The following is a 7,753-nucleotide window of genomic DNA, read 5'->3' on the forward strand; positions in this document are numbered from 1 at the left end:
ACCGCAGCATAGGTAAACAATAAACAATGCTGAAATAAATGTGTGAATTATTCAACCAATAGGCTTTTTATTACTTTTTCTTATAATAATATCAACTATTCAATTTTGATAAAAATTCGAAAAAAACATCTAAGGACAAATTCTACTGAAATAAAAATCCAATATAAAAATCCAATATTGACAAAAAAAAATTTTTTTCCAAAAAATACAAGATTTTTATAAAAATTTCTATAAAAATAAATTTTGACGAAATTTTCTTTAAAGAAGAAATTTTGTCAAATTTTTCTATAGATATAGAATATTTTCTTTAAAAAAAAATTTTTGAAAAAAAATTTCTATAGCAATAAAATTTTTTCTATATAAAAAAAATTTTGACAAAATTTTCAAAACAAATAAAAATATTTCTTAAAAATTAAATTTAAAAAAAATTTTTGTTGCTATAGAACTTTTTTTCAAAAATAGAGTTTTGACGAAATTTTTTATAGCACTAAAATTGTTTCTTTAAAATTAAAATTTTGACACAATCTTCTTATATATATATTGGGTTGCCCAAAAAGTAATTGCGGATTTTTCATATAGTCGGCGTTGACAAATTTTTTCACAGCTTGTGACTCTGTAATTGCATTCTTTCTTCTGTCAATTATCAGCTGTTATTTTAAGCTTGCTTTAGAAAAAAGATGTAAAAAAAGTATATTTGATTAAAGTTCATTCTAAGTTTTATTAAAAATGCATTTACTTTCTTTTAAAAAATCCGCAATTACTTTTTGGGCAACCCAATAGCAAGTAAAAGAGTGTTAAGTTCGGCCGGATCGAATCTACCATGGATCGCATTTGTCGAATTCTTTTCCCGGTATCTATATATGTATGTTGGAGACCATAGTAGAAGTCATTGTGTAAAATATCAGCCAAATCGCCTTTTAGGTGCTCAAGACGTAAACTCGGGAGATCGGTTTATAGGGGAGCTGTATCAGGCTATAGACCTATCCAGACCATGGTTAAAGGTCATGGGAGAAGCCGTTAAAGGTCATGGGAGAAACCGTTGTACAAAATTTCAGTCAAATCGGCTAATAATTGCGCCCTCTAGAGGCTCAAGAATCAAGATCCCAGATCGGTTTATATGACAGCTATATCAGGTTATTAACCGATGTGAACCATATTTGGCACAGTTGAAAAGCAAGACACAACAAGTCGTGCAAAATTTCAGCCAAATCGGATAAGAATTGCACCCTCCAGTGGATCAAGAAGTCAAGATTCAAGATCGATTTATATGGCAGCTATGTCAGGTTATGGACCGATTTGAGCCAGACTTACTACAGTTTGTGGAAGTTATAGCGAAACACATCGTTAAAAATTGCATCCTTATCGGATAGGAATTTCGCCCTCTAAAGGCTGAAAAAGTCAAGACCCAGATCGGTTTATATGACAGCTATATCAGGTTATACACCAATTTGGACCATACTTAGCACAGTTGTTGGAAGTCTTAACAAAACCCCTCGTGCAAAACCCCAAATCGGAAAAGAATTGCGGCCTCTAGTGGCTCAAGAAGTAAATATCCAATCAAAACATGGACTGATATGACCCTTTTACAATCCCAACCGACCTACAATAATAAGAAGTATTTGTGCAAAATTTCAAGCGACTAGCTCTACTCCTTCGAAATTTAGCGTGCTTTCGACAGACAGGCGGATAGACGGACGGGCGAACAGATGGACGGACTGACAGGTGGACGGACGGATGGACAGGCGGACGGACGGATGGACAGGCGGACGAACGGATGGATGGACAGGCGGATAGACGGACGGACAGGTGGATAGACGGACGGACAGGCGGACGGACGGACGGACAGGCGGACGGACGGATGGACGGACGGATGGACGGACGGATGGACGGACGGATGGACGGACGGATGGACGGACGGATGGACGGACGGATGGACGGACGGACAGGCGGACGGGCGGACGGACAGGTGGACGGACGGACAGGCGGATAGACGGACGGACAGGAGGATAGACGGACGGACAGGCGGATAGACGGACGGACAGGCGAACGGACGGACAGGCGGACGGACGGACAGGCGGATGGACGGATGGACAAGCGGGCGGACTAGACGGACGGACAGGCGGATAGACGGACGGACGGACGGATGGACAAGCGGACAGGCGGATAGACGGACGGACAGGCGGACTGACGGACAGTCGGACGGACGGACAGGCGGACGGACGGACGGACGGACAGGCGGATAGACGGACGGACGGATGGACAGGCGGATAGACGGACGGACAGGCGGACGGACAAACGGACGGACAAGCGGACGGACAAGCAGACGGACAAGCGGACGGACGGACGGACAGGCGGATAGACAGACGGACGGATGGACAAGCAGACGGACAGGCGGACGGACGGTCAGGCAGGCGGACGGACGGTCAGGCAGGCGGACGGACGGACAGGCGGACGAACGGATGGACGGACGAACAGGCGGACGGACAAGCGGACGGACGAACAGGCGGACGGACAAGCGGACGGACAAGCAGACGGACAAGCAGACGGACGGACGGACAGGCGGATAGACAGACGGACGGATGGATAAGCAGACGGACGGACGGTCAGGCAGGCGGACGGACGGTCAGGCAGGCGGACGGACGGTCAGGCAGGCGGACGGACGGTCAGGCAGGCGGACGGACGGTCAGGCAGGCGGACGGACGGATGAACGGACGGACAGGCGGACGGACGGTTAGGCAGGCGGACGGACGGATGAAAGGACGGACAGGCGGACGGACGGACAGGTGGATAGACGGACGGACGGACAAGCGGACAGACGGACGGACAGGCGGATAGATGGACGGAAGGACAGACGGACGGACTTGACGATCAACAACATATATACTCTGTTGGATCTTAGACGAATATTTCGAGGAGTTACAAACAGAATGACGAAGTCATTATACCCCCATCCAATGGCGGAGGTTATAAAAGTCAATTTGTGTTTGATAGTTGGTTTGTTTGTTCCATCTGTTCCTTATAAGCTCAAAAACGGCTAAACCGATTTTCTTTAAATTTTCATAGATGACGCATAATGACCCCGTGGTGAAAAAAGGGTACTACCTTTGTTGATATCTAAAAGGGAGGCGGACCCTCCCCCTTAACCCAATTTTCAGAAAAGCCAGATCCCGTAGATGGGTGGTGCGAATAAAGCAAAATTTTGTTTCTTGTTTTGTTATAGAACCTAAGAACAAAAATTTGGTATGTAAATTTCGGATGGGGTACCTTGGGGGGGGGAGGGGCGCCCCACCCCCAAAAATCTAACAAATATTTTTATAGACCAATCACAACAATATGGGCCTCAAATTTTGGGTGGGCCGCCCCACCCCCAAAAATCTACCAAATATTTATGTAGACCAATCACAACAATATGGGCCTCCAATGAAAGGTATTTAAGATTAGAAAACTTATCTGAAATCCATTTGTCGGACCAAGTGTTTAGGGGACCACCCCAAGCCCCGAAATACACCCTAATTGGACATATTTACCGATAATGGTAATATGGCACTCAAATGAAAGGTATTTAAGATTAGAAAACTTACCTGAAATCCATTTGTCGGACCAAGTGTTAGGGAGACCACCCCAAACCACAAAACATCCCTAAATCGGACATATTTACCGACCGTGGCATTATGGGACTCAAGCGAAAGGTATTTGCGAATAGAATATAAACCAGATATCCAAATGTGGGACCAAGTTTCTGGGGACCACCCCCTTCCCAAACAGGACTTATTTGCTGACCATGGCAACATGCGGCTTAAATAAAAGGTATTTGAGTGTAGAATTCGAATCTGATATTCAATAGGACACGAATTTGATATATATTTTCAGGGCCAAGTCACTGAGTGGCCGCCCCCCCAAACCGAACATGTTTGCCGACTATGAAAGTATGGGGCTCAAATAAAAAGTATTTAGGAGTAGACCACGAATCTGATATCAACATTCGGGAACAACTGTCTAGGGAACGTTCCACCCCTGTAACGACCCCCAAATAGTACGTATTTGCTCACCATGACATTTTGGGTTTTAGAGAGAGTGGAGTTCGATATTGATAATATTTTGGGGCCCTACCCCAAACCGGACCTATTCGCTGACTTTTGCAATAAGGGGGTTAAATGAAAGGTATTTGAGATTAGAAAACGAATTTGATATCCAATTTTGAGGCCAATGGCAATATGGGGTTCAAATAAATGATATTTGAGAGTAGAGCATGATGCTGAAATATGGGTTGCCCAAAAAGTAATTGCGGATTTTTCATATAGTCGGCGTTGACAAATTTTTTCACAGGCTGTGACTCTGTAATTGCATTCTTTCTTCTGTCAGTTATCAGCTGTTACTTTTAGCTTTCTTTAGAAAAAAAGTGTAAAAAAAGTATATTTGATTAAAGTTCATTCTAAGTTTTATTAAAAATGCATTTACTTTCTTTTAAAAAATCCGCAATTACTTTTTGGGCAACGCAATAGGACGTATTTGCTGGCCATTGCAATATGAGACACAAATAAGAGATATTTTAGAGTAGAACACCAATCTGATACACATTTTCATGACCAAGTCACTGAGTGGCCACCCCATCCCCCAAAACACCCCCCAAACCGAACATGTTTGCCGACTATGAAAGTATGGGGCTCAAATGAAAAGTATTTGGGAGTAGACCACGAATCTGATATCAACATTCGGGACCAACTGTCTTGGGGACGTGCCACCCCCATAACGACCCCCAAATAAGACGTATTTGCTCACCATGCCAATTTGGCTCTTAAAGAGAGTGAAGTTCGATATTGATAATATTTTGGGGCCCTACCCAAACCGGACCTATTCGCTGACTTTTGCAATAAGGGGTTTAAATGAAAGGTATTTGAGATTAGAAAACGAATTTGATATCCAATTTTGAGGCCAATGGCAATATGGGGTTCAAATAAATGATATTTGAGAGTAGAGCACGATGCTGATATATTTTTAAGGCTAGGTATTTGGGTGACCACCCCACTCCCCAAAACACCCCTAAATCGAACAAATTTATCGACCATGATATTGTGGGGCTGAAATAAAAGGTATTGGGCAGTGGAGCAGGAAATTGATACCCACTTTCGGGACCAATTTTCTGGGGTCTAGTCCTTCCCCAACACATCCCACAAACAGCATTTATTTACTGACCAAAGCAATATGTGGTTGAAATAAGGGAATACGAATACGAATCTCATATCCAAATGAGGGACCATGTATTTGGGACACTGCACCTTCCCCAAAACACCCTCCAAAAGGGTACAAATTTACCGACCATCGCAAAATGTGGCTCAAGTGAAAGGCATTTGAGATTAGAAAACCAATAACGGGGTCCGCATTTTCCCCGAAACATCCCACAAACAGCATTTATTTACTGACCAGCGCAATATGGGGTTCAAATAAATGTATTTTGGTGTAGAATACGAAACTTATATCCAAATGTGGGACCATATCTTTGGGGCAAAAAAAAAAAAAAAAGATAAAATTTTGAGAAAATTTTCTTTAGAAATAAAAGATTGAGAAAATTTTCTATAGAAATAAAATTTTGAGAAAATTTTCTATAGAAATAAAATTTTGAGAAAATTTTCTATAGAAATAAAATTTTGAGAAAATTTTCTATAGAAATAAAATTTTGAGAAAATTTTCTATAGAAATAAAATTTTGACAAAATTTTTTATATAAATAAAATTTTGAGAAAATTTTCTATAGAAATAAAAATTTGAGAAAATTTTCTATAGAAATAAAATTTTGAGAAAATTTTCTATAGAAATAAAATTTTGAGAAAATTTTCTTTAGAAATAAAATTTTGAGAAAATTTTCTATAGAAATAAAATTTTGAGAAAATTTTCTATAGAAATAAAATTTTGAGAAAATTTTCTATAGAAATAAAATTTTGAGAAAATTTTCTATAGAAATAAAATTTTAAGAAAATTTTCTATAGAAATAAAATTTTGAGAAAATTTTCTATAGAAATAAAATTTTGAGAAAATTTTCTATAGAAATAAAATTTTGAGAAAATTTTCTATAGAAAAAAAATTTTGAGAAAATTTTCTATAGAAATAAAATTTTGAGAAAATTTTCTATAGAAATAAAATTTTGAGAAAATTTTCTATAGAAATAAAATTTTGAGAAAATTTTCTATAGAAATAAAATTTTGAGAAAATTTTCTATAGAAATAAAATTTTGAGAAAATTTTCTATAGAAATAAAATTTTGAGAAAATTTTCTATAGAAATAAAATTTTGAGAAAATTTTCTATAGAAATAAAATTTTGAGAAATTTTCCTATAGAAATAAAATTTTGACAAAATTTTCTATAGAAATAAAATTTTGACAAAATTTTCTATAGAAATAAAATTTTGAGAAAATTTTCTATAGAAATAAAATTTTGACAAAATTTTCTATAGAAATAAAATTTTGACAAAATTTTCTATAGAAATAAAATTTTGACAAAATTTTCTATAGAAATAAAATTTTGAGAAAATTTTCTATAGAAATAAAATTTTGAGAAAATTTTCTATAGAAATAAAATTTTGAGAAAATTTTCTATAGAAATAAAATTTTGAGAAAATTTTCTATAGAAATAAAATTTTGAGAAAATTTTCTATAGAAATAAAATTTTGAGAAAATTTTCTATAGAAATAAAATTTTGAGAAAATTTTCTATAGAAATAAAATTTTGAGAAAATTTTCTATAGAAATAAAATTTTGAGAAAATTTTCTATAGAAATAAAATTTTGAGAAAATTTTCTATAGAAATAAAATTTTTGTAATTTTGTTGTATTGTATCGGCTATAGGTCCATTAAAACACAAATATTTAAGGTTTTTTTTTCTTTTATTTTTCTCCAATATTTCGGTAGACTCCGTCTACCATTTTCAAGGCTAGTTGTATTTAAATAAAAAAACAGAAAAACACAAATTTTAGTAAAAACGAATCACACAATAAAAACAGAAAAACAATAATTTTTAAGAAACTTTAATTCCTATTACATTTAATGAGTTGTTACACGAACTATTGTCTGTTGGCAACTAAATGTTCTCTTCTGCTGTGCTTGTTGACTGTGTGGCGGTATACCTTCGCGCAGCTTTCTATATCTTTCTTGAAATTCATTCTCTCGTCAGGCGGTAAGTCGATGATATGCAACATCTCGAGAGTGAATCTTCGTCTGTAATTGTTCTCTTGAGCTAAGATGTCCACATCGTTGAGGTTTGGCTTATGACCAGTCAATGCACAGTGGGCTGCTAGTGCAGTTTTCTGCTCGATTGGTCTATTATTGGCTTTTTGGTCAGATTTATGTGCAGATAACCTAGTTTTCAATTTCGTCATGGTAGTGCCAATATATGCCATCGGGCATATATTGGACTTGTCGCCGTTACATCTAATTTTATATACCACGTTTGATTTCTCCTCATTTTTAATTTTACATTTTGTCTTGCTGAATAATTCATTCACAGTTTTGCCTGTTTTTAATGCGAGATGGTATTTGTCCTTGTCGTATAGATTTGATTTGCCAAATCTTTCGGAGAATCCTTGTATGTATGTTAGCGATTTATAAATTTTTCCTTTTGTAGGCTGCTCTCCGTCTATGATTTTTCCAAGACGTTCCTTGGCCTTGCCTAATAGTGAATTAATTGTCCAATTAGGGAAGTCGTTGGCTCTAAGAATTGCCTTTATTTTCCTCTCATTGTCAGGATGAAAGTCTGGATCACTAA

Source organism: Stomoxys calcitrans, chromosome 4, assembly GCF_963082655.1.
Source record: "Stomoxys calcitrans chromosome 4, idStoCalc2.1, whole genome shotgun sequence".
In the NCBI taxonomy this organism is placed as follows: domain Eukaryota; kingdom Metazoa; phylum Arthropoda; class Insecta; order Diptera; family Muscidae; genus Stomoxys; species Stomoxys calcitrans.